At 39.7% G+C, this 27,616-nt stretch overlaps 1 protein-coding gene across 1 annotated transcript in view; it reads left to right on the forward strand.

The window, feature by feature from the left end:
* ST8SIA1 (ST8 alpha-N-acetyl-neuraminide alpha-2,8-sialyltransferase 1) overlaps positions 1-27,616 on the forward strand; it is a gene marked incomplete at its 5' end in the record, with an annotated part of 129,383 nt that overhangs the window by 45,533 nt on the left and 56,234 nt on the right. The window lies entirely within an intron of this gene.

The raw sequence follows: 27,616 nt of genomic DNA on the forward strand, positions 1-27,616 counted from the left end.
GACTTATGTAGCCAGGCACGGTTGATTTAGAGTCATTATAGCCTGATATGGTATGGAGGGGAAAGGCTGTGGTTCTCTTCTAGAACAACTGAATGGCTCCCATGAGGCAGCCATTAGCTTTTAAATGACGTTTTGGACATTGGAAAAATAACACAGTAGTGTGGTTTTCTTATATCAGGATGTACCAGATAAATCCTGTGAGGCTGGATGTGTAGGTGAAGTAACATCTAACTCACTGTTCCTCAGATCAAGAATCCAGGCTGGTTTTTTCCTTCTTGATCAACAAAGCCTAAGCTTTTTCAAAGTCTTTGAGGACAAATTTAACAAATCTGTGCTGCAGATTTTCTGCTGGCCAGTAACTACCAATCTGAGGTGTTTTGTGTGTGGTGGTAAAAATGGTAGTCTGTAGTGGCAGGCGAAAGCAAGACAAGTGAAAGCACTGGTGTCTCCAGATGAAATGAGTCGGGATATGACATGTAAGAGCCTTGTGTAATGTAACTGTGAATCCCAAATGCAGAAAGGAATAGTTCTTTCTGTTGTGGTTATGGTATCTTCTACTTTTTAAATTTACTTTTTAAAGATGCTTTTAGACGCTTCCGTGACTGATGGGCATTTAGGGCTGGTGACAGTTGGCAGTGCTAGTCTAGGTATGTTGTAGAGAAGAACAACTTACATAGGGATGTTAAGGATAATAGGAAGGGATTCTATAGGTACATAACGAGTAAAAGACAGACTAGGGACAACGTAGGCCCCCTTTGGAAGATATCGGGAGAACTGGCTACCCAGGATTTGGAGAAGGCTGAGGTTCTTAATGACTTTTTTGCCTCAGTCTTCACTGGCAAAGTCTCTGACCACACCACCCAAGTCTTGGAAGGCGAATGCAGGGACTGTGAGAATGAAGACCCTAGGCCCACTGTAGGAGAGGATCTGGTTCGAGACCATCTTAAAAACCTAAACGTACACAAGTCCATGGGACCTGATGAAATCCATCCGTGGGTCCTGAAGGAGCTGGCGGATGAAGTTGCTAAGCCACTGGCCATCATATTTGAAAAATCATGGCAGTCAGGTGAAGTTCCCAATAACTGGAAGAAGGGAAATATAACCCCCATTTTCTAGAAGGGGAAAATGAATGACCCAGGGAACTACAGACCAGTCATCCTCACCTCTGTGCCTGGCAAACTCTTGGAGCAGATTCTCCTGGAAGGCAGGCCAAGGCACATGAAAACAAGGAGGTGGTTGGTGACAGCCAGCATGGCTTCACTGAGGGGAAATCCTGCCTGACCAATTTGGTGGCCTTCTATGATGGGGCTACGAAACTGACGGACAGGGGCAGAGCAGTTGACGTCATCTACCTGGACTTGTGCAAAGCGTTCAACACTGTCCCACATGACATCCTTGTCTCTAAATTGGAGAGACATCAATTTGATGGGTGGACCACTCAGTGGATAAAGGACTGGCTGGATGGCCATATGCAAAGAGTTGTGGTCAATGGCTCGATGTCCGGCTGGAGACCAGTAACGAGTGGTGTCCCTCAGGGATCAGTGTTGGGACCAGTCTTGTTCAACACCTTTGTTGGTGACATGGACAGTGGGATTGAGTGCACCCTCAGCAAGTTTGCCGATGACACCAAGCTGTGTGGTTCGGTTGATACGCTGGAGGGAAGGGATGCCATCCAGAGGGACCTTGACACGCTTGTGAGGTGGGCTGATGCCAACCTGATGAAGTTTAACCATGCCAAGTGCAAGGTCCTACACCTGGGTCGGAGCAATCCCAGGCACAGCTACAGGTTGGGCAGAGAAGAGATTCAGAGCAGCCCTGCAGAGAAGGACTTGGGGGTATTGGTCGATGAGAAAATGAACATGAGCCGGCTTCAGTGTGCGCTCGCAGCCCAGAAAGCCAACCGTATCCTGGGCTGCATCAAAAGAAGCGTGCCCAGCAGGTCGAAGGAGGTGACCCTGCCCCTCTACTCTGCTCTCATGAGACCTCACTTGGAGTATTGTGTGCAGTTCTGGTGTCCTCAACATCAAAAGGACATGGAACTGTTGGAACAAGTCCAGAGGAGGGCCACGAGGATGATCAGGGGACTGGAGCACCTCCCGTATGGAGACAGGCTGAGAAAGTTGGGGCTGTTCAGCTTGGAGAAGAGAAGGCTGCATGGAGACCTCATAGCAGCCTTCCAGTATCTGAAGGGGGCCCACAGGGATGCTGGGGATGGACTATTCATCAGGGACTGTAGTGAGAGGACAAGGGGTAATGGGTTCAAACTTAAACAGGGGAAGTTTAGATTGGATCTAAGGAAGAAATTCTTTACTGAGAGGGTGGTGAGGCACTGGAATGGGTTGCCCAGGGAGGTTGTGAATGCTCCATCCTTGGCGGTGTTCAAGGCCAGGTTGGATGAGGCCTTGGGTGTCATGGTTTAGTGTGAAGTGTCACTGCCCATGGGGTTGGAACTAGATGATCTTAAGGTCCTTTCCAACCCTAACTATTCTATGATTCTATGATACGCATACCTGGCTTCGCAGGTGATTTGAAGGAGGAATACGTAAGCCCAAGACCATGGCTTAAATTCACTGCCCTTCATCCAGTCCAGGAATACCAGAAAGACTGCTACAGACATTTGCAGGATGATTTCGTGTAGAGTGCATTATTGCTAGCATGATTCTGTACAAATTCCTAGGAGAGCCCTGGATCTATAAGCTGAAAGTCAGTTATAAAATCTGTGATCACGGTTAGTGTTTTTCTCAGTGTAAAATGTACTGGACTAATGGTCTCCAGTTTCAGAAGGTTCAGATGAAAGACACTGGGTGATCATTAGATCAGGAGGAAATGACCCGAATTATATCCTAAATACTAGTTCTGTGAGACCTGAAATGTTTTCTAGGAACTCCCAAGTCATGCAGATGCATTCAGTTACCTTCATTCTCTGGTGTGCGAATTGCATGATAGGTGAAGAACAAAAACCATATGTGATGGTAGGGGGTGGCTTTTCCTTTTGCCCAGAGAATATGCCTTTATTAGGAAGGGGACAGAGAAATTTTCTGTATGAGGAAATTATCTGTCGTTGTGTGAAGGGGTAATGGTTGTGATCTCAACAGCCTGATGTGAAACAGCTCTTGGAAGTCAAATATCTTAATATTAACATAGCACCTTGCTGACATGCTGCTGCCCTAACTAGTCTTCCTAGCCTATGGCTAAGTGTGAATGAATGAAGAGTGTAATTCCCCACATCCTGTGCTTGAAAAGTATGTGCTTTGGGTTTTGTTTTAAGACAAGGTCTAGATTCACAGAACAACTTAAGCACAGGGGTATTGCATTGAAATGTGAATGCGTTGCTGTCTGGCGCTGATGAGTCTATCTAGTGAGCCATTCAGTCAGATAGGGATAAATGTACTAACTAATGACCAATTTGTCATGTGTATAACATCTCCTTACTTATGGCTTTATGGGGTGTGACCGAAGTGTTTGCAACCTATTAAGTCCACGGTAATGAGGCTTTCCTGCAGCCACCAAAGGAAAGAAGTTAGTGCAGTGAAGGTGATAGTGGTGATACTAACATTACTTCAACCTTTGGTGGTATGCATGGGCAGGCAGCTCCCTCAGAGATTCCCTCCTCACTTACCTTTACTATATCATCTCACTGATTTTGCTGCAACTAGTTGAACAAAAGTTGCAACATGTCAAACCTAGCTGCAAATGCATGCTGGGGGATGCCTGAGAGCTACATGCGGTGATTTGAAATATGCTTGTTAGCTGCATCCTCTGCTTGCTGCACTTGGGTAAGAAGCACCAGTTACAAGAGAACAAGGGTTTCAGTTGTAGCCACTCAGTTGAACAACACTGAGTCAAAATCAACACCTATTTTCACACAGTTCCCTTGTCACAAAGAAATGTATTCAATCACACCACATAATCCAGAAGTACAGCACTATTTCTGGTTTTACTTTTACAAACCTAGGCTTTTAAGGGGGAAAGCCTTGCACCTTCATACAGGGGTTCACTATGCAGTGCTGCACCAAAATACAGGGGCACTGTCAGTTCATTCTGATGAGATCAGTGAAACCTGGGCAAAGTCATTGTCTGAAGGGGATACTCAGAGGCTGCTGCCCTCTTGCCTTTGCCACCTGGCAGACAGCTCTACCTGGGATGTATCCAACATATTTAATCACTTTTTACAGCTTTCAGTAATAGAAGTTCTACAGCCCACTAGACAGTCTATTCTAGTACTTTGCTATCCTTATGTGTATGATATTTCTTGACTTCTAACTTAAAATTCCCTCTTGGCTGTAATTTAAGAGGGTTTTTTTTCTTATCTTTTCCACATATGACTGCTATCAAGTCTTCCCACAGTCTTTTTCTCTAGGCTAAACAACCACAACTCTTTTAATCAGATAATATTTCTAAACCTCTGAATGTTTTTGTTTTTCTAATAGTCTGCAAGGAAGATACGCGACAATTAACCATGTGGTGCCCTCAGAAATATATCCTCAGACTTTCTCTTTGGAGATGATACAAACCATCAATGCATATCCTCTGAAAGGCAGAGCTTAAAGGCACCTTTCTGCTGGAACAACTTTATATTTAGTGTTGCTGATTATTCCTGTAGCCAGGATCCAGTAGCGACTGGATGTCGCTACTCATGAGGCAAACTTAGTGTCCCAACATACATGCTCATCTCCTTTCTCTGGTAATGAGGACTGACCAAAGACAGAGCTCAAGGATCTTCTCCTTTCCGGGCTGAGGTCTCTGTGTGCTGTAGTCTGCTTCAGCTAATTTCTCCCAGCTCTCTGCCTCAATAGACTGAAAGTACTTTATGTAGCTGGAGACAGACAGAGCGACAGTTGCCAGCTGTGAGTCCCCTCTCCAGGAGTCACAGTGAAGATTGCATGGCGTTACTATTATATGTCTTTATTTCTCAGTGTATAGAGCCAAGCTGAATTAGACCTGTCTGCAGGGCATGAAATAATACCATGCAATGCTTTCTCTCTTGTTGATTTTAATGAGGTTGTGAGCATGACACAAGTGTAGAATGGGAATGTGTAGCATATTCTGGTTTTTAGGCTGGCTAACCTATTGGTAAGCTAATTCATTAATAGACATTCCTCCATCTGGACCATCTCCAGCTTTTTCCTCAGTCTAAAACCGACTGGCTTGTCTCACTTTCCTTCTCTTGCAGCAGGGTTTGATGAATGCATAGTGTAGCAAAAGTAAGTGATGGGCCTAGGCTTGATAGGAGACAGTTTAGGTGAAAGGAGACAATAAATGCAAACCTACACAGACCTATTCTGTGGTCCCTTATTGTGCCAGAAGAAGAAATGAGGAATCCTTGATATGATTACGGTGCTCTTTGTAACAATTCCTTCAAGCACTTTACAAGCATTCAAATTCAGTGTTACTGCACAGCTAAATCTATGCATAGAAATCTCTGGAGACAATTAAAATGAGGCTTTCTGCATGGGGAGCGTGTAGGTAAGAAATACTGCAAAACCCCTTTTTTCTATACAATAGATATAGATACTGAACCACTATTCCTTTTGCTTCAGAGACAAAAAATTGGAAGAGACCTAGAGAACCCTTGTGATATCCTCGGCAATATATGAAAAGCTCTTCAATATATGAAAAACTCTTCTTTAGCCTAAGGTGTTAAACAAGGCCTTTGAAAAGCCGGACTAGCTCATTTAAGCTCATCAGCACTGCTTTCCTGGCTCTGGTTTTGGCAGATTTTTGCAGTTCTAGTTCCCCACTTTAGGATCTGTCCTCTAAGTGGTACCCAGGGCTGGCACATCTCATCCTAATATGGCTGTGGGTGTGGTTGGCACGGTGATTGCGTTTGTCTTGGCAGTGACTAACAAGGCAGGGAAATGTGGGTGCTGGATTATTAAGCACCAAAAGAACTGTGGTGGGGAAATGAGTAACAAGCTATGTTGCAAAATAGGTCAAGTGAAACCTGGTTACACCAAAGCCAATAGCAATATTCCAGTTAATTTCAGCATGGCCAGGATTTAGCCAGCCGTACCCTCTTGCTTAGTACAGTTCTGCTAAGGATTTATATATTTTGTTTTGTGGCTTCTTCCTTGGTAACAAAGAATTACTCAGTTTTTCTATTTCTCAGCCTTTATTAGCCTTTGTTTTCATGTAGTGAATGGGTTATCTTCATCTAGTCTAACTGAAAGTTGTACTCCTTAAGACAGACCCTGAGTGAAAGGCAAGGCAAATTTTAAACAGCCACTCGGATGAGATACAGTGTTTGTTGTTACTGCTCTTCCTTGCCCCCGTCACTGCTCTTCCTTGCCCCTGTCCCAGCTAACAACATCCTTTCTGTTGCTCATGCCAGTAAGTAGGAAATCATCCCTACCTTGATGCTTCACTGAGTCCTTGCAAGCAGTCTATGTGTAAGTCTGTAAGAATCTTTGCATGCTTTTCTATTTCTTCGTCAGCTCATTCCTCTGAATGAGCTGATCTTACTCTAAACTGGTTACTTTTGCAGGGCAAAGGCAGGCTTTATTTGTATGCTTCTCCGAGTCTGTGTATGAGTATGATGCATACGATGATATGCCACAATGGTCAACATCACCATATTAAAGTGGAGTCATCCATAATTTTGTTGGCTTTATGTTTCATTTAGTTTTTAAGTGGTACAGAGATCCTTGGCATGAGCCCCAATGAAAGAAATGAGATCACTGGTGTCCTCATTTCCTGGTGCAGTAGTGGGAATCTTAATTTCTGCAGCTTTTCTTGAGAGAGGATCAGGTACTATCCTTCTCAGGTACAAATTTACCAAAAATTGGCATCAGGATGCCTAGATAGCCCCCGTGTTTTGGGACTTTCAAAGTGAATATCTGGTTACTTGAGACATATATTTGAGAATAAACTGTTTGAGAGATGAGGAAGTTGCACAGAAAACCTGTGTAGTGATAATTAGCAATGGTGGTTTCTCTATCTAGTCCCATTGGTCTCTTGTAAGGCTGAATACTTTTCTGAAACTTGCTGTTGTGTGAAGCCTACAAAACAAATAACTTTTCCAGTCAAGTTCAGAAACTTGCTTTTTGTGATTTTAAAGGGTCTTTTATTGGAGATGAAAAATGTAGTGGCAAAGTTAGAAAGTGTTTGGTGTGATTCTACTCTCATGTAAATCATATTCTTCCCATTAGCTTCGTTGCTAGCATTTTGATCCTGCAAGGAAGATAGCTGTAGAACTCTTCATCCACAATAATTAGGTATGCAAGAGATAATAACAGATTTTTTTATATATATAAGCTTTCACCCCTTCTTTTAATTTTTCCAAGTACTCTGAAGTTTGATACTCCAGTTACCTCCATCCAGTATTACTCTTGTTGACAGTATAAACTTAACTTTCACACTGATTTACTTTGCAAAATGCATATTAATAAGTACATCCCTATTGTCCTTCCTCTTTTTGGTTACCTACTTGTGAGTACTGCTGAGTCTGTACTTTATAGAACTTTGCACTTTATTCTCTTTGCCACCTTTAGTTGAGGGTAATATTTGTACAGGGTAAGGTAACTTGCAAGGCCAGCTTGACCTGGCAGGGGCCTTGAATGATGGGTGTTACTGACTCAGGTTTGGTGGTTCCACTGAAGGGCTGAAGGGAGCTGGAGTGGAGGGGATTTAGTGTAATAGTGAAATAGTCCATTAGTGTAGCTCTATCAAGTGATTTAACTCACACATATTTACAGAAATGTGAGCTTGTAAAAATGGCACCTTTTTATTCAACAAAGCTGCCCCCTTCTTTCATATCTCCAAGGATTATCTTCCCACTGACAAAAGCAAGTTTTTATTCCTGTCATTCCCTCAGAGTGCATTCAACTATAGAGAAGCATATCAGATTATAGGTTGTTGCCTTGCTCATAACTAGCCTTGCCACCTTAATAGGGTTTTTATCATACGTTTGTCAAGTGCTAAAGTTTCATATGACTGTTACCCTTGCTTCTCCATGGAGCTGACAATGCACAAGGCAGCTCAAAGTCAAACCTGATTTAAGAGACCTAACAGAGTCTTAATTTCAGAAATTACATATTTTCATAACAGGCACTTTCTCTTACGTCTGTAAGAGCAAAACTCTAGCTTGTTTTTTGAGACAGGATCTTTCCATGCCAAAGCTGAAATTTGAGCTGGTGTCTGACTGAAAGGGGAGAAAAAATGTAAAAACAGAGTAAATATACCTTTCATCTGATAGATATATTTACGTTCTGTATTATCAAAATCTCTGATTTTGATCAATTTTGATCTCTGATTTTGATAATACAAAAGTGAGGTGAACAGGTACGTGCACTATACTATAGATGTATTTGTGGATAATCCTATTACAGGTAAGAGGCTGAGAATAAATATTTTTCAAAACTCTCTCATTCCAGTGTACTTTTTGTGTTTTTTTTTGTCAAAGACATCTGCTGTCTACAGCATCCCAGCATCCTTCTCTATGATAGAGATGACCTTTATTGTCTTTGCTGCTCCATGGCACAGGGAAAGTTACCCCAGACACAAGAAACTGAGCCTTAGGTTTGAGTGTTCAGAGGGAGTCCAGTTCATTACTTCTTAACATCTGAGTAACTCAGCCTGTTTTTCTCCTGGGTTCCAGCCCAAGCACCCTGTACTGAGCCATTCCTGACAGCTCCTCAGTCTGACACTTCAGTTCTTTATCATGCTTTCCTCACCATGTTTTTGTTGCTCTTAGATTTCCCCTAGGTAGTCTCCAGCCCTCCTCACCTGCTGCTGTTATTCTTCAGTCTTTCTTGGCATCTCTTTCTAGTTGATCTTTTAATCATAGTTGAGGGTAAATTGACTCCCCAATTAACACTTTCTGGGCTGCTGTCATGTTGCGTGGAGTTCATGGATCTTAATAATAGACTCTAGAGACAGAGAGTTGTTGCAGCTATAAAGATGAGGAGCATGAATCTCATTTTGCATCTGTTTCACAGCAGCGTAACTCCTCTGGCTTCTCTGCTTTATCCTGCTGTGGGGATTTGAATCCTGCATAAAGATGAGACAACCCCCTTCCACGTAAGTGCTGCTCCATTAGTCCGATACTGGGGTAGTTGGCACACCTGGAGTGAAATTCAAAGTGTTCTAGAAATGAATTACAGGTTTTCATCACAATTTTTCAACTGTAAAATGATTTGTTGATGAGTGGTGTCAGGTAGGTGTTGCAGTTGCTTTTCTGTTGCCTATTTCTTTGTTGTCTGGATGTCTTTGTTTCTCTTGTAGTAATACTGTGTAATAATGTTCTCTTGTTATTCTGATAGCTTTGTTGTGGCTTTGAAGGTATAAGAACACAGATAAACCAAACTTTGTAAGGAGAAGTAATATTTTTTATCTAAAGCATCTTAAGCTTAGATGTTGTAAGGCGCTTTGTCACTGCAGATTCCACAATACAGGTTTTACTGCTCTCTGTTTTATGGATGGGGAAACAAGCAGTTATCTAAGGTGATAAAGTTATTAGCAGAACCTAGAGCAGAACTTCGGTTTGATGAACATATATGAATATATGATGTATGTTATATGGTTGGTTTGCTATGTCCAGAGGAAAGAATGCACAATTCTTGAAGGTTTTAAATGTTTGTATGAGGTTTTGGTACATTCTGTATTTGTCCAATGTAAGCCACTGAGCTTCCAGTCTTGTCCAGTAAAACTCAGTGGTGAAAGAGGATTAGAGAAGGTTCATTGGCCTGAAGAGGTCTTTTTGTTTTCCTTTCAGATTGGTGGATTTTAAGCACATATCCAATGCTTGATGCACTGACTTCTGAAATGTAACTGACTAGTTGCTAAATTTCATCAAGCAGTGTAAAGTCAAAACAGGCAGGGCACTTACTAATCACAGACAATATAAGCTGAAATGATGATTCTGCAGAAGGACTACACATGCAGTCAGGAGTTTTGATTAGTTGGGGTTTACCTAACTTCAGCTGAGTCTTGCTTTTCTTTAATCCTCCACAATTAGAATCTTGTTGCTCATACTTTCTGATTTTTTTTTGCAGCAGGAAGTTCTTCTTTATGGCATTGCACTGATTTTCTAATGATGTTTTTCTCGCACATCTGATCATGCAGTATCCCCTCTTGTTAGCTGTCTCCCCAACCCATTATTTAAGAGTATAGGCACCTTATAAATTCCTTTCTTTGCTCTCTCTGTTTCTATGTGATTTTTTTTTTTAATTATTTTAGATCACAAAAAGACCCCGATTCCATTCTCAATTCACATGTTGTGATGACATTTATCTGTGGCATTTTAAAGTGAATTAAGTATTATTTTAATGTGCCACAGTTTTTTTGGAAACCGTATCAAACTATTTTGTTAAATATCATGTTGCCAGGCCAGTTATGGCTTTTTTTTTTAAAAAAACTTTTGAACTTTTAAATCTTAAAACTTGAATACATGCAGGAAATCTAAGATATGCCGCATTCCTAATTTGACAGCAATTCAAATCAGTCACTTAACAGCCCTTTTACCTAGCTGTAAATTGAAGAAGTTTCTCCCATCTTCTGGCAAATAGGTCAACATTCCATTTACTGTTGTACTTTCAGGGAAGCTAAACACATTATAACTTGCAAAAACATGACAGGTATGTGTGTGGCTTTGATGAGTAGCCTTTCTGCCAGGATTCATGGATGTTCTCTTTCAAAAAACATTTTCTCTGAAATTATGCTTTCAGGGTCTTTTTCATTTCACTAACATACACCTAACAACCACTTACTGGCAGTGCACTCCAAATTTGTGTCAGGAGGAGTAAATTTTAAACCCATGGTTTCGTACTTTAAAAATTGTCTTTTGATTGCCATATCTTTATGTTTGGCTTTCAACAGATGTCTAGCTACTTAGTCAAGAGAGAAAAAAGCTGTCTCTGCAAAAATGATGAGCTTAGGAAAAAAGATTTCTTTACTTTGGTGGCGTGTTAAGAGCAATTTACGCTGTGCATTGATATTCTTCCCACTCCTTTGGGACTTGTCAGGAATCATTTGTGACTGTTTCATTTGAATGGGGAAGAGGAATTTTAATTTGAGGGAAGGAACAGAAAATAAATCAGTTACAATGGAGGCTGTATTGCAGCCTATAGGCTCTCTGGAGTTTGGAATTCCCATTGCCTGTGCTTTGAGTGCCATGGAAAGGCTGCTTGCAGATCAGATCCCAAGCATATGTGTGATGATGATTATTATTCTATCTGACACACTTACGTAACGTCTTTCCTTGGATATTTTGACACTTGCAGATGCAAAGCACTCTGTGTCATTATCTCCAGTGCAGGAGGCTTAAAGGTAGCGGGAACCCACATGACAGGACCCGACCTCGAGCTGTGTGGTTGCATCTGGTGATTTCACAGTCATGGTGCTTCAACTGCAGCATGTTAGCATTACAAGGCTGAAGTTACCATGCTACAGCACAGTTACTGCTTCTGGATACAAAGGACTCTTTATGCTGGAGCATTTATCATACTCCACTAATGAGTTCCAGTAACTCAATGTTGCATCCAAAATATTATTTCCACCATCTCCAGAAGTATAAATGTGGGAATAGAACTGCCGACTTTGCCTGTCAAACTGCAGTACCAAAATACATCACTGTAGCTTAAGATACTGATTTTCAGAACACTTGCTACCTAGGCCTACAATGCAGACAAGAGACATAAAATATATTACCCTACCAAATCATTGAAATGCATGAACAATCAAAACAGAAATTAAATACAACACACATCCTGATTGCAATCAGAATACTGACAATTGCTAGCCATTATCCTAAATTTAAAATTCACTGTAGAAAATACAGATTTTTATGGAGAAAACATTTTAATTTCTATCCTCATGTCTGATTGGGCTGTTAATTGAATGATTGAGTTTTACTTTTGTTTTTTAGGTTCTTTAAAGCACAGCTCTGGGTGTGCAAACAGATATGAATTACGTCAGTGTTTAGAAACAATGAAAGTCAGGACCTCTTGGGTGTCCAATCAGCTGTGTAGGATATTACCTCATCTGCTGGGTCAACAATGAGAATTTGCACTTCTCTTACGTTTATTGCAAAATCATTGTGATATTCTTTTCATTCATTTATGGAGCTTTTTTTTTTAAACTTGATGCATTGTAATTTTTCCTATTTAATGCTTATTCCCAGCCATTACAGCCTGCAATTGCATTTTTGTCATTATGCTAGGTATATGGATGTGATATATACGAATATAAAATTGCATCATTCAGCACTTTGGAAGTTACTGCCAATATTGTACCTACCAACACAATCTCTGTTGAAAGCTCGCTGTGTTACAGGTTAATATTTTTTCACATATACTTGTGCTTCTGTATTCTTTTATCTGATTGAGGTGTGACCTTTTGCATTAGAGGTCTGTCCTTCATACCAACCAGATCTACAGGCCTCAGATAAAACCTTTCTGTCTGTCTGCCTGCCTGTGTGTCTTCATTTTGGAATGCTTTCTTGTCCATGACAGCAGAGAGAAAGGGAGAGATGCTGCCTGAACTCTTGCATCTTGCTATGAGATGCTCTTGGAAAAGAGTATCTTCTCAGCTTTTGCAGATCCAATATGGAAACTCCATGGAGCTATTCCCTAGGCCTCTCAATGAGAAGAGTCAGAGAGGTGTTTGTGGAGAAGTTAACCGTACTGCGATACAGTGGGTGTGACTGCGTGTGACACTTGTGAGATGGTTCTGGGAGGCAAGGATGCAGCCCCAGGTGAAATGTCATTTCATGGTTTTTTTCTGGGCACAAGTATGTGGTGGGAGTCACACTGCAGCTTCTCTCTCTTTTTAATAGCTTGTGTGCTTGTCAGGCAGTGTACTTGGGATAAAGAGTCCTAAAGCAGGAGAGAGTGACTAACTTGTATATTAATGGCACTGTACTGGGGGAATATGATGGAGGGGGTGTCTCATTCATAGCATCTGAAGCCTGAGAGTTCTGAGGAAGTTTCATCTCAACCCCTAGATGACCTGACAGAGTATGGCTCCTATCCTGTGGCACATAGATTTTGTTCTGTGAGATCTCTGGGAATGCAGCAAGCTTGTAGCTCTGTGTGGGGTTCCTTTATGTATCAATTACTGCAAGTTCAGTGGAGGTGTAGCATTTCTTTGATGTGGTGAATCTGGATGTCTGAATTTTAAGGAGTGGGAGAAGTGATTTAAACAAAATACTGTAGCCTGTGACCCACTGCTTTGTCAAACTCAATGTGAAAGACTTGCCCATTTTGAATTCTGATGTAGAATCATTGCTAATTTATCTTTAGCATGGTGTTGTAAAACAACCTCCTCTTCACTTCACTGCAGTATTTGGAGTACAGTATCTGCCAGTCAATTCTTTTTACAAGTATCCTCTTCTGGCTTAAACCTTGGTAAAATTTTTAACTGCTTAAATGGAAGCTTTGCAACCAGACTTCGTTGTGAACAGAAAAATGCAGGCCACCAATTCATTAATATCTATAAACTTTTCAGCTGAATCTTGATATAATTTATAAAAGGGAAATTGCAAATTTCACAGGCTTCCAAGATTTGAATACAAAAAACTCAATGAAACTCAGTAGTTTTGGAATTGTTTAATTTTGAAATTTAGCTCTGAAATGAAACAATGTGATTTTGAAGGGAAAGAAAGGAAGATATTATATGAGTGAACTTCTATACAGTAAATCTGATCCCTATTATCAGACTCTTCAGACAGTTTTATGTAGAACTGTTATTCTGCTAGACATCCAAGGGGATGAGGGAGTACCAATCTTGTGCTGGACCTTATCTTTATTTCCATGTTGCCTTTTCTGTCATCAAAACCCACAGGTCTTTCACTTCAGCTCAAGAAGGAACACTACTTTTCCTAGATTTTTACTATCCTCCCTACCAGAGGCCCTGGATTTGGTGAACTTATTATGGGCATTCATGCTATCTCTACATTAGTCTTGAACAAAGATCATGGCCCAACTGATCTTATTTCACACCAAACAAGTGGTGTAAATCCAGGGGACTAGCACAGTTTGTAACAGAGGTGAAGTTTAGTGACATCAGCAATGTTTTTTCCAGGACATAGAGCAGACCCCTGCTCTTTGCCTCCTCTTTTGCTTGCTTTTAGCCTCCTGCCTTCAAAACAAGTGCAATTTGTCTTTGCTAAAGCTGCTTCTCAGAAAGTACTATTTTCAGTGTGACAGCATAAGACAGGTCAGAAATATAGCTTCCAACTCTGGTTTGTGGACTGAATTATGACCATGACACTATCCCATATGTGGTTGCAGGATGCTAGTGCCACCACGTATGCAGTATGCTGCTGTGCCCAGGTACTCTTCTGCCTTGGCTTGTGTTTTGGCAAATAACTTCCTTTTTCAGGTGAGCATGCAAAGGACTCCCAGTGCAGTTAAACCAGCCACAGCTTTTGACTATGTATCTCGGAGATGCACCAGACAGAAAAGCTTTATTATGGGTGTTTTATATAACTTACCTGTGTTGGTGGTAGAAACAATGAAGGTGAATACCCAAACATGCCATGCCTTGCTAAAGTGATGGAGGAGCTGAGTAAAAGAAATGAAAAAATGTAGGATATGGCAATCCAAGACAGAGTAAGCATTTGTTCCTGGTGAAAAGGGTATGTTGAAGTGCATGAAAATGTAATTAGGAGTAGAAGAGGGGAAAAAAAAGAATCTATTTAATCTACTTGTCCTCTGCATATTCTAAAGTCATTACACTCTTATTTACTAGAAAAGAAAGCACAGTATTGTTGTTAACTTGGTTGTTACAGTAGAATGGTCTAATAGGCTTTTGTTTCTGGGTATCATGAATGGCATTGTCAGGAGACCAGCACAAAAATGGAAGATTTAAGAGGTCCACTTGTGCAGAATCTTTGCTAGTGATGGTAAAAATACAGAAAGAGAAAAGAACTTCATCTGATTTTCTAATCTCAGGTCATATTTTGGGAGATCATGAGAGATTATATCCCTAGGGGAAAAAGCATCTCTTTTTTCTTTTTTCTTTTTTCGTTTTTTTTTTTTTTTTTTTTTTTCCTTTTTTTTTAGTGGGACAGTTTTCAGCTGTATACAATTGAGAAGAAATATAATGTAAACATTCACAATGTCATTTTAAGTCTGCCCTTTAAAGGCTATTCAGACATGAGTGGAGAGCAACATGACTTGAATATCTCTTTAATTAACTGAGAGAGCTCTAAAAATAGAGATACTGTGAGAAGATGAAACTAGAGGACACAGTTACATGTCTGATCAAAAGCCAACCACAAGCCTGTGCTGTCTTTTTCCATGAGATTCCTCATGTGAATAAAGGAAGATAAAGGAAAAGTTAGAAGATTAAGTTTGGGGAGTATCAAAATTAGACAAGTCGGTTTTCAAAGGGTGGAAGATCATGGCATGTATTCTGTGACTTCTTTGTAAAAAGATGAAAACCAAAGCAGTATGATGAGTGTAAGAGGCAGAGCGGGATGATCTTAGCCAGAGAAAGAAGTCTGGGAAGAAGATGTTTATGTCTGTCATGTTTGAATGTTAGTGTTATGTGCTAGCAAGTACTGAGACTGGGGTCAGCATAAGACCAATTAATGACTTGTCATCCCAGTTGGAGACCTTCTCCACTGATAAACTCCAAGTCCTTTGTTCTTTTACCACTTTTCTCTTCCAAGTTACAAGGCCCAGATGTTTACCGTTAGGAAACTTCTCTCCCCAGCCTAGTGTCTGAAAATGGCTGAAGCAGGCCCCAAAACTAAGAGGAGGGAAAACCCTCTAGAGACCTCAAGTATCTTGCTGGTCTGTAGCGCTCAGCAGTAATCAGTCCAGCACATTCTTATTATGTTAATAGCTTCCTGCAGAGTGAGTCATCTTGACATTCAATAGATTGCCTTAGATTTGCTTGTGCTTTGGGAATGGCTTTTAGTGAAAAATAAATTATATTTAAAAACAATAAAATTTATATTTTGTAATTTAAAAAAAATAGAAAAATAATAGAAAGATGAAAAACTATTTGCTGGGTCTAACAATAACTTTAAAAAAAAAAAACAAAACAAAACCCAAAGAATAATATGATGTTTTCATGGCTACTCTGATTTCCAGTGATTCGTTCAACTGGCAGAAGAAAGTTGCTGTTCATTAAAACTTTTGACACTGTCATCTCCAAATTGCAACCTCTAACAGAGGATAACACATCATTTTTTTTTTAAAACTCTTCTCTCAATTAATGTAATTATGCCCATAAGAGTTTGGGTTTTATGGGGTTTTTTGTTTGGTTGGTTGGGTTTTTTTTCTTTGTTTTTTTTTTTCCCCTGACAAGTGGAATGGAAGGTAGAACATGAATGACATGAGCAAGATGTGCCAAAAATGTGCTATCAAGAATACAGGGGCTGTATTTGCTCAGGATAATCAAGATGCAAAAAAAAGTATTAAAAGCTGCCTCAGAGAGCTATGCAGTTCGTTACTACTATGAAAACCAGAACAAAGCTAACGTGCTTCCCATTATGTAGACTGGAATAATCTTGGTGAGTACTTGGACCATCCCTGCAGATTGACAGCCGCGAGCGGTGGGGTCTGGGATGGGACCGGACAGGACAGGCGGATGGGACAGGCAGATCAACCGGGGGACTAGAAGCTGCGGCTCGGAGCTGGCCAGGGTGCTGACCCGGGATGTTTAGCTGCAGCGGATGGTCAGCGAAACAGCACAGCAAATGACAGTTAAAGACTTACCTGACTGATGCAGAGACACTGAAGCACGTAAGAAACACCATATATCGACCAAACTGGAGTAGGAGGTTGGACTAGGTTACCTGAATTATATGATACTAAAACTGAGGGAAGAACCAAGTCAGTGGAAAACGGCGTGTTTGTGCGAAATTAATTTTGTTCTGTATTGCCTTTCAGTAGGTTTGCAGTTGCTTCTGTGTGCTCAGTTTAACTTGACTTCTAATTGTCAGAGTCTGATGTAAAAACTACACCACTGAGACCTTAATCTTAGGTTGGGTTTGGTCCCTGAAGCCTAGACCCTCTGTTTTGCTGTGCTCTTATCAGAGAAGCTAGACCCAAATAGATAGACTTCTGTGTAGGTTTGCAACAAATGACACTTTCTGTTTGAATTTTGGGAAGCCTACACCCTTATATAATGAGATGACACTTTTCCCTGTTTTAATCTTATATTACTAAGTGGTTTATTATTGATACAGAAATTGTTGTTTATTCAAATCACATTATAATAAGTTACTCAAACAAGGTCATGAATTACTCTCATGCCTCTAAGTGAAAATCAAAATTAAAGAGTTTTGTTTTCATTACTGGAAAAAATAGTTTATGGAAATTTCACTGATTCTGTAATTGTAGCAGCTTTTTCTCTCTGCCTCCCTGGACTTCTAAGCTTCTGTTTTCATAACCATTAGACATGACATTGCATGTCATTGTGCTTTTGTCTAATTGCTTCCTTGTTTGGTAAACATTCCTTGTTAAACAATTTGGTAGTCACTCACTATATGTAAATCCAGTTATGCTACTAACCACTCGCTTTACTTTTCAGCAAGGTCTTTTAACTGTGGCTCTACATGTCTTCAGAAAGACTGCTCTAAACAGAGATAGTGCTCTAAATGAAGACCTATGCCCTTGTTTCATGTGCAGTTCTTAAAATTCTTTGTGTTGTTTTCCTTGCCTATGTTTACTTGCTTTTCAACTCTTATAAGTCAACTTTTTTTTGTTGTTAGTTACATGAGCCAGCTCACATGCCATCTAGGTTTGTGGATGAAGGATAGGCTAAAGATGTAAGATATAGATTGATGCAGTCTCCTGACCTGACACAGATATAATGGCTCTTTGGAGCTGGGTACATTTACTGATTCCTCAAACTGATTTTTATTTCTTAGCATATTTTATGTATTTGGTTTGACTGTGTGCTATGGGGAGAAAAAAAGTCATTGTTCACTTCTTTGAATTCTTGCTATTGTTTCAATCAATTCAGTACTGCATGTGAATGAACCCACTCACTCTGTAAGATGACACTGCATGTTGGACTTTTTCAAATGTTTCTGGGCAACCCAGTATCATAAGGCTTTTTCATTCAATCACTGCTCGTAAACTATTCCAAACAGCTTGAAATACCAGAACCCCTAAAATATATCCTAGCTATACTTTCTTTGCTGTGGTTATCTTTGCTGTTTAACTACATTTACTTAATTGTAATAAGAGGAAATGATTTTATTTTATTTAACCAAGAAAGATCAGTAAATAGATCCGAAGCTGTATTGTAAAATTTGTCTTAAAGTAGTTAGGAATTTCCTCCATATCTGTAGGTGAAGCTTTCTTAAAGAGGCTCAATTTTTCTCATTAATAGAGGAAAAAAAAAAAAAAAAATGTCTGCAAGTATTAAAGAAAGTCAGCAGTTCTTCCATGCTGCCAGAAACCAATCTCAGTGTTTAAACTCTGCTCAAACTCTAATTGCAAATTTCCGAGAAAGATCAATCCTTGCTAGTTGTCTTTGATGTCTTTTTAACTAGTGAAACTCAATAGATGTCTTTGATTCATTTGAACTATTTAGGGGTAAAGCAAAGGCAAGAATGTTTTTTGATTAGTGGAGCTTTTCCTTGTAGAAGCTCATTGTTTAATATACCAGCTAAATGGAAGTGCTTTTAAGACAGTCTGAAAAGTAAAAGCCAGAGCTTTAAACTTAGGTGTCTATCACATGACAACTAAATCCCTATTTTGGTGTCTATGTAAGCTGATTGATTTCCTTTACTGAAGCTTCTTATTCATATCAGTGGGATCAGAGGGCTTTCAGGAATTCGGAGAGCAATTCCATTGTTTGAGTGTTATTGTCCTTTATACAAGTAGAATTGGAAGCCCTGTATATTTTTTATGAGCTGAAACTAACCTTATTTATTGCATATACTGTGTGCTACTAATAACATTTTAGAGAACTTTGTGTTTCTATAGATGTATGAGCTTTTTAATAAATCAACCACGTCTATGCAGATGGGTCTCCTGACACCTTCTTCACAGTCCTCCTGAGTGCTGTCTTTCCTATCCTCACCCAAGTTCAATGCAGGCTGTTGTTGCGTTTCGCAAGCATTTGTATTCTGCTATGAGACTGTAGAAATATTCATCTTGCACCAGTTCTACAGGGTTAGGGTTGCTCTTGAAATGCTTAGTAACTGCGTGTTTCATTGTGGATTGGTCCTAGCAATGTACATATACGAAACTGCTGTGAGAAATTCTTTGTAAAGCCTGGAAAATCAGTGAGTAGGACTGCTTACTGAACAATAGTTGGTCTTGCAGAATTCCCAAGCGTTTTCTCATCTTTGCTGACTGTGTGTTGTCCCACACTCTCACTAGAGCATAATTCAGCATGAGAGTACATTGTCTACTTTTTATACTACACCAGGTATAAGTAAGTAGGTACCCTGCAGTTTTCCCTAGTCTGTTTTGGTTTGTTCCTTTTCTTCCATCCTGAAATTGCTGAGAGAGAAAATATGTCTGGTTTGAAGGACTTTGTCACCGAGCAATCATATTATTTCTTTTCTATCTACATTTCTCTAACTGGAATATAATAGCTATTTACTGTAACAAAAACTTCTGTGTATAAAAGTTAAAATGTGCGCCTACACAAAGTAACTTCCACAGCTAGGATATTGTATGCTGCAATGGAGGATACTAGTTTAAAAGTACATACTGCATTTTCCCAGGCATGCAGAATAACTCATTAAACTCTTGTAAAATAGTAACTACTCTTGTTGTTTAATAGACATGCAAGATATTAAAAAAGTAGTTTTTCCCCTGTCTTGGGTTCAGCAGTAGCAGTCATTTTTCTCCTCCTTAGTGGCTGGTGCAGTGCTGTGATTTTGACTTTCAGCATGGGAACAGAGCTGATAACGCTGATGTTTTTAGTTGCTGCTCAGTAATGTTTAGTTTGACCAAGGACTTTCTGAGTCTTGTGCTCTGCCATGGAGGAGGGGAAGCCAGAAGGAAGCAGAGACAGATCACCTGACCCAAACTAACCAAAGAGGTATTCCATACCACAGCACGTCATGCCCACTGTATAAACTGGGGGCAGTTACCTGGAAGGGCTACATCACTGCTTGGGTCAGGCTGGGTGTCGGTCGGTGGGTGGTGAGAAGTTGTATTCTCTTCCCTTGTTATTTCCTTTATCATCATTATTATTATTGGTGGTAGCAGCAGTGGTTTTGTGTTACACCTTAGTTACTGGACTGTTCTTATCTCAGCCCGTGGGAGTTACATTCTTTCGATTCTCCTTCCCATCCCCCTGGGAGCGGAGTGAGGAAGGCGGGAGAGTGAGCGAATGGCTGCGTAGTCTCTGGGTTGCCGAGTGGGTTTAAACCACAACATCCCCCTGAAGTGATGATTTGTGCTTACCCTTCTTTCCGTGAAATGCTTGGTCAAAACGCAAAATTGTTTTGATGCACTTTTTTTTGACTTAAGCTGAGAGCATTGTGTCAGTGCAACCCTGGTATACGCCGTTAGATGGACGTAGCTTTTTCTGCTCAGACTTGGAGCAGATTAAGAAAGGAACAAGGAAAGAGTGGGGCAAACTATTTAAGATGGGCAAACTATTTAAGACCAGCCTCTGAAAGTTTGCTGTTTAAGCCCCAAAGATTCTTTAGGTGTTGCTGCTAAGCATTCAGCAGAATGCAATATCAAAAAAACACTGGAATACCTGGTATGTCCACATGTTTTTCTGCCATTGAGTGCAAGAGAACTGGGGGGGGTTGAATTGCTGCCTGATGTATAAATGCTGCACAATGTGAGCATTTGAGTCTAAGCCAACTGCACTCTAAGCGGGACGGTGTTGTGTACCTACATTCAAGGGTGCTGGCAAGGCTGAGAACCCCACACAATGGATGGTGTTTTCCTCCAAGCTCATTGTGGCATCTGGTGGTGCTAGGAGGTCAGGTGAAAAGAAGGTTTTCCTGAGTGTTTCTCAGCAAATGGCTGTTGGCAGAGTTTGATTTGACCTATGAATCAAAGTTTATACTTCTTACCACACAGAATTGAAAAAGAAAAAAATCAAGTGTGTTGCTCAAGTGTATGAGCAAGCAGTTAGGGAAGCCAACAGAGGCTGCTATTTAAAAATTCTGGTCAAGCTGTTTCTTGAGGAATTTGTACATTTATTTTTTTCATTTTGTAGAGCTTACAGGGAACTGGGTTTCTTCATGGAACAACTAAAGGCAGCTCAAGCCATGGAAATGTTGAAAGCTATAGCGTCTTTCAGAATAAGAGACACCCTCTCTGCACCCAGTAGGCTGAGTTCCTTTTTTTAATTAATCATGAAGCAATATTTCCGTTTTTGTCATTTTTACTCTGAAGTTTGGGGTCCTAGTGCATTGCAAGTCATAAACTTTGGATCCAGAAATCTTCCACAACTTTGCATTTTCCCACCCATTAATGTCTCTTTTGTCTTATAAGGGAGAATTCTTTTCACATTCCTGGAGCATTCGTTGTTTAAAATGCTGTTTATGATACACCATCAATAGTCTGTTTTCTAAAATAAACCATTACAATCTTCAAATGTGCATGGTTTGGCTTTGTGTGTGTGTGTGTGTGGTTTTTTGGATGTTTGTTTTTTTGTTTGGTTTTTGGTCTTTTTTTTTTTTTTTTTTTTTTCCCCCTTATAATCCCCACACTGTGCTGGCTGATTCTATTGAATTAAAATTTGAAATGTTCTTTTAATTCATGGCAAGTACTCACTTACGGTGACTTCATGCTGGGTGGAAAGCTATTAGAGATCACACCGTTTTGAAGTCCCTACTTAAAGTACAGCTTGAGCTGAAAGTGACTGCCAGCTAGTTAGTGGTACTCTGTGTCTTTTGTGAATATGCAGGTATGTTGCAAAGTGTTCTCTCTTTGGTGTGTGGTCACACTGAAGTTAATAACCCATGTATTCCTTTGGGTACAAGATTTTTTCCTGCAGCAGCAGAGTAACATGTTCAGTCTCCTAAGTGTTCTTCTGCATTCCTGTGTCCACATAGAAATATTTCATGAGTTATTAATCTCAAGAAAAAGTAATACTGCCTGAAGTACATATTTGTGAGGAGCACAAAGTTTACATGAGCTTGTATGTTTAATTCCACTTCAATCCTTGATGGAGACACAGCTGTCGTGACTGAGACATGCTTGTATGGACCTGCAGAGAAGCTTGCCCCACCTGGATCACTTTTGCATGAGAAATGAGCTTCAGATTTCAGTATTTCTTAGTTGGCAGTGCATCTGGGGAGCAAAGAAACTGGTAAAAAAAGTAAATACAGAAAATAAGGTAGCTGGAGGTCCCTGGTAGGATCTCTTTCTTGTCTCCTAGGTGGATTTCATAGTTACCATCACAGTTTCTTCTTGTGGAAATTGATTTGTAATCAAATATTGAGGTTTGGTAGTATGAGTCCAGAATGTGAAAAATCATATCTGGCTTATTTATTAATATTCATAATCATCATACACATGATCATAATTATCATACACATGCTACAGCATGTGCCAGGGTGCTACATGCCTGGGATCAACCTGGCAGGGGCTTAATTCTGAACTGCTCCACAAAAGGACTGTAAGTATGCTTATATCTATCCCTCTGTTTTGTGAGAGCATTACCATACAGGCAAGGTTTTTGGCTTGCTTCTTGCTTAAAATGTCACACATTATTTCATATATTAGTGGACTACAGAGAATTTTATACAAGTTATAGCTAGCACACACATTTAGCAACTTTCAGTGGAACATACATTCTGATTCTGACAGATTTTGCACACTGAACCTATAACATTCCACAGCTTCAGTAATGTGCTTTTGTAATGCAGCTTTATAAGAACACAAAACAATTTAGGAATTATATGGAATTTAGTAAATCTGCCAGTAAAGTATCATTGTGGTCTCCTGATATGTTCAAATTCATGTATCTTCCAGCTCACAGCATTTGCTCAAGATTTATGATACAGAAAGATTTTCTCCCTTTCTAGCCCCTCAAGACACTTTTATTCTCATTCATGTTTCTTCTGTTTCTGTATACAAAAGTAAATTCTAAATTATTGTTAATATTTTAGATGCATTTCAAACTTTGTACAGTTATTTTAATTGGTAGTTATGAGCAGAAAGGCCAGGCTGAAAATAAATAGATTTATATATAAAATGTCTGCAAAGCTCCCACATGTGATACCTATTAGATAACAGTGCACCCAATTTTAAAGAAAATGCTCTTGAAAAGTCCATCTTTTATTAAAAAAAAAAAAAAAAGTTTTCACAGAAGAAAAATGCTAACCCTAAGCATTTTTTTTTCTTTTTAAGTGAAAACAGGTATTTTTCTGATAAAATAACAATTACTTCTAAAGGATAGAATGAAGATTGTCGTTTGTCTCTCTGTGGTGGTGTAGTGTAGGAGATGGGCTGAAAAGCCCTCTCTTTCAGGAGGAGCAGCTCCTGCCATCCTATCTGGTGTTCGTTGCTGTCAAGGTACTTCTTGCTCTGGCTCCTGTACAAGGAGCCACAGCCACCCTCTACATTCCCCCATAGAGAATACGCTGTCCCTGACAGTGATGGGTTTTGGAGCCAGTTGCTGTCAAGCTGTCATGTCTTGACAGCTCTGTAGGAGGAACAAAAGGCCCATCAGACCGAAGATGATTTGTAAACAATGAAGAAGGAGTGTTTGCCACCCTGCCATGTCTGACAGTGTAAAAAGCTGAGGCCACTGTTGCCTATGGTTGACACATAGAGAGCTAGCCTTTAAAGCGTCAGCTGCATCCTAAAGGTGCAAGAAAATGTTTTATTAAGATCAGAATTCAGCTTCTTATTAACTCTCAGGGTTTTGTTGGCTCCTTAAGAAAATCAGTTGAACAATACCCTTCTCATCAGGATTCTGCTTTCTCAAAGGGACAGTAAAATCACAGCATTTCTTGCAAATTCGGGATGCTTATTAAAAAAACCCCAAACTATTCTAATTTATGTTCTGTGTTTTCAATGTTTTTGACATCTTCAGCATTAAATCAGGCAGAATATTGTAATTTTTCTCAGTAAGAACTTGGTTGCTGATTAATGTCTTTGGCAGAGAGTGGGCAAAAATTAATGCATTAGCAATGTAACAATGAAATCAAAGCAAATTAGAGTAGCATTATCTAAAATAAATTGTATTTTGTTAGTACTATATAATGTTATTTTAACTGATGACACTGATTTATTTCTGCTGAGAAGAATGATGAAATTAATCAGTGAATTGCTGGATAGATGCTTTGTTAAATTAGTCTCGTATTCAATTGGGAGTCTTAATTGCTTTGTGTGCTTATTTGTCATCCAATTTGCAGGGGTATGTGCAGGTTCTTTTGTTTACATGAATATGAACTGGAACATCTTCATTGATTATCAGTAGATTTTCATTGTTTTAAACCAGGGAAAATTAAACAATGGGGCCCTTCCATCTTTGTTTTTGTTTGGAGATGCCTTTTAAAAACCTCCTTATTAAATCCTTTTTGAAATTATTTGATATTTATTTTTTAAGGAAATTTACCCTGTTTATTCCCAGCATGCAAGGTGGTTTTAGTTAACAGTATTTGTATATTCTGGGGTAGTGATTGCTTAAAAAAACAAGGATGAGTTGGTCTTTATTTTTACTTCTTCTCTATTCCACCAGGTAAACTGCTGCTGTGCTATTTTTTTTCTAGTCCACTCACAAGACTCCAGCTGTTTGTTAAAATTTTACGAATGAAGAAAATAACAAATGTGTTGACGATGAAAATAAGAGTTCCAGGAAGCTAATGTTAATGGAAATGCTTTTGCTACAACTTTACAGCCCAAAGGCAGCATTTGTTAGGCCACCTTGTAATTCTAAAGAGAAAAACAACTGAGATTTTTTGTGAGCATTTAGCATAGATGACAGCTGGGTCCCCACAATGTGAGAACTTATATGCTGTTAGCTACGAAATGACAGTTTGCCTAGCAAAGAGTTACACTGTGGGAGGTAAAGAAGGAAAGCATGAGGAGGTTTTTTGTGAGTCCTGTGAACATATTTTGCTGGTAATAGAAACCTTGAAGCAAACTTGGGTTTACTATATAGTATTATCTCTAAATAGCATCGTCATCTTAGAAGTCTAACACTTTTGATTGAAAATTGCCTCTTACTGAAATTACAAGGAATACCCAAGTCTGTTTTACAAATAAGTGCAACCGGTTTAATTCTGGAGAAAGCTGTAGCATTCTGCTAATCCTTCAACCCCAACATAACATTCAAAAAATCTGAAGGCAGATCACCCACACTACGATGATAGCATAAGATCAATTGGTATGAAGAAACAAATCATTATTGGAGCCCATCTTTGATGTCTTTTTTGCCCTTAGAAGGATAAAATAACTCTAGGTTTTGATTATTAGCTAAATATTAAATTCAACCTTAAATCCACAGCGCATATGCTGACAAGCCAGCTGTAGGAACAGCTAGAGGATGCAGGGAAACATCTTAAAAGCCTAGGAGTGATGTGGAAAGCTAGTAACAAGCTGAGTAATTCTGCTGCATGTTAGGACTGGAGCTACCTTTAGGTAAACTGTGTTGCAATTTTGTTTAAGCTTTTTGCACCTCCAATTTTGGGCAGCTCAAAGGAAGGAATGAGCTGAATGCTTATGGGAGGAGGTCACAGAATGAAGTCCACAGCATTTTAGCTTTGAAGAGCCTCTAAGTGCTTTTATCTGTGCTGTCTGTCCTATTAGCATCCTTTGGATGGGGGAGGGGAGGGAAGTGTGCCATTGAAGGAACATCCTGCACCAGAGAGGGAAAAGATAAATGACTTTTGTGGGGAGAAAAAGGACCAATATGTTTTGTAGTTGCTTGTGGACAGCACTTGAGTTTCACTTGTATGATTTGTGTAACCAGGCAGTTTGTTTGGATGAAGAGGCTCACGGCAGAGTTCATGAAATGCCCCTGCAGTCCCAGCAGTAATACAGATCTGTGATTTAAATGTTTGAAGAAAAATCGTGAAGAAAAATCATACGCAAGATAACAAATGCAGGTTTCTCCCAGGTCATCCTAAGCAATTGCTCTCCATTAAGCTCAAAGGAGCTGAAATCCCACCAAGCAGCAGGGACACTTAATCCTTAGGCCTCTATGACACCCCCCACCCCATTATGGTGCTCAGATTAGGTCTTTTGCATAAAAATGTCTGTAGAAAGTCTGTAAGTATAGTCTTCTGGAAAATGCATCCATTGAACATTTTAAGGTGAACAGTGGCGTGTAGATTCTGTCTGATGTCTGTGCCATGTTGTGAACTTTACAGGGCTTTGCTGAGTGAGGCATAAGTGTCTGTGACCTCTTGTGGGTATGCTGGCTTTTCACAGAGAACTGCGTTCAGCCTCATCACAGAGCAAGTGGATTTCTTTGTAGGTTAGACAGAGGGGCAACCACTGTGGTGATTTTATCTACCTCTTTTACTTCCCTTTGGCTACCCCAAATCACCCTGGCAGCCCTGATCTGGTTCTTTTTTTTCTTGGACTCTCTGGAGGACTAGAGTTTCAGAGCTTCATGTCACACCATGACAGAAACAAAAGTATGTATGCAAATGACAACTAATATTATCATCTTTGAACATAACAGGATATAAGCCTCCCTTGAAGGACAGCAGGTCATGTCAAACAATCTCAAATGCTGTTTGCAAGTGAGAGAATTTTGAAGCATTTAGTAGCTCCTAAATGTTTATTTTGGGATGTCTAAGGCCACTCAACATGTACTAAAGCCACAGAATTTACAGGACAGTGTCCACAACTCTTAAAAGCGAGGCTTAATAACTGCTGCCTTTGTGATCTGTCACAGTCTTGCCTTTGTATAACTAGCTCTCTTGGAAGGAGCTTTGATATATCTTGAATAAGAAAGGTACTGTTATTTATAAGATGTATCTCTTTTACATTTCCTCTGATTCCCATCCCCTCCCTCCTCCCTCCTTTACTGAGTATCTGAGCTCTCATTTGGCCAGGGTCACCTCAGAGATGAGATGTCCTTTGAATCTCAAGATATGCTCCTAGTTCAATAACTGTGTAAATTAAAAACTGTTCTTGAGAAGGCAGATGCAGAACAAGAGTGCAGCTGCATACTTAGTATTGCACTGCCATGTTATCACTCACTGGGCTCCTAATGGTGGCTGGGCTTCAGGAAACTAAAATATATTTTTCTGCTTTAGCAGATCTTAATCCAGAGTTAGAAAAATGCTTTAATATTTTTTATTAGAAAGCAGGTTGTGGCTTTATACTGGCTGAATGAAACTTAGATTGCTGAGAAAAGAAGACAAAATGAATAAATCTAAAGAAGTAAGACAGTAGAGATAATTCCTAACAAATACAGTTTATGCTATAATGCGGGATCTCTTTCTGGACCATGTACACTATTGCAATGCCTGGTGAATACATGATGAAATGTCAGACATTGTTCTGTACATGCGAGTGAGGACAAGTGCTGCCATCATTCTACTGTCTCCTCCTGGAGAGGAGAATTGTTTTGTGGTGGTGCATCCTGTTGCTGTGGCATCTGCATTCTTGGAGACCTGTGTAGTAACTTCTGTCTCTACTGCAAAGTCAGGCTTTGATAGGGTTGATACATAAAAAAAATCCCTATACAATTTTTTTGCATTAAGAGAATATTAACTCTTATATTGTAAAAAAATCCATTCTGTAACTAAATCACACTGCTTTAA

This window comes from Psittacula echo, assembly GCF_963264785.1.
Source record: "Psittacula echo genome assembly, chromosome: 1".
Taxonomy (NCBI): Eukaryota; Metazoa; Chordata; class Aves; order Psittaciformes; family Psittacidae; genus Psittacula; species Psittacula echo.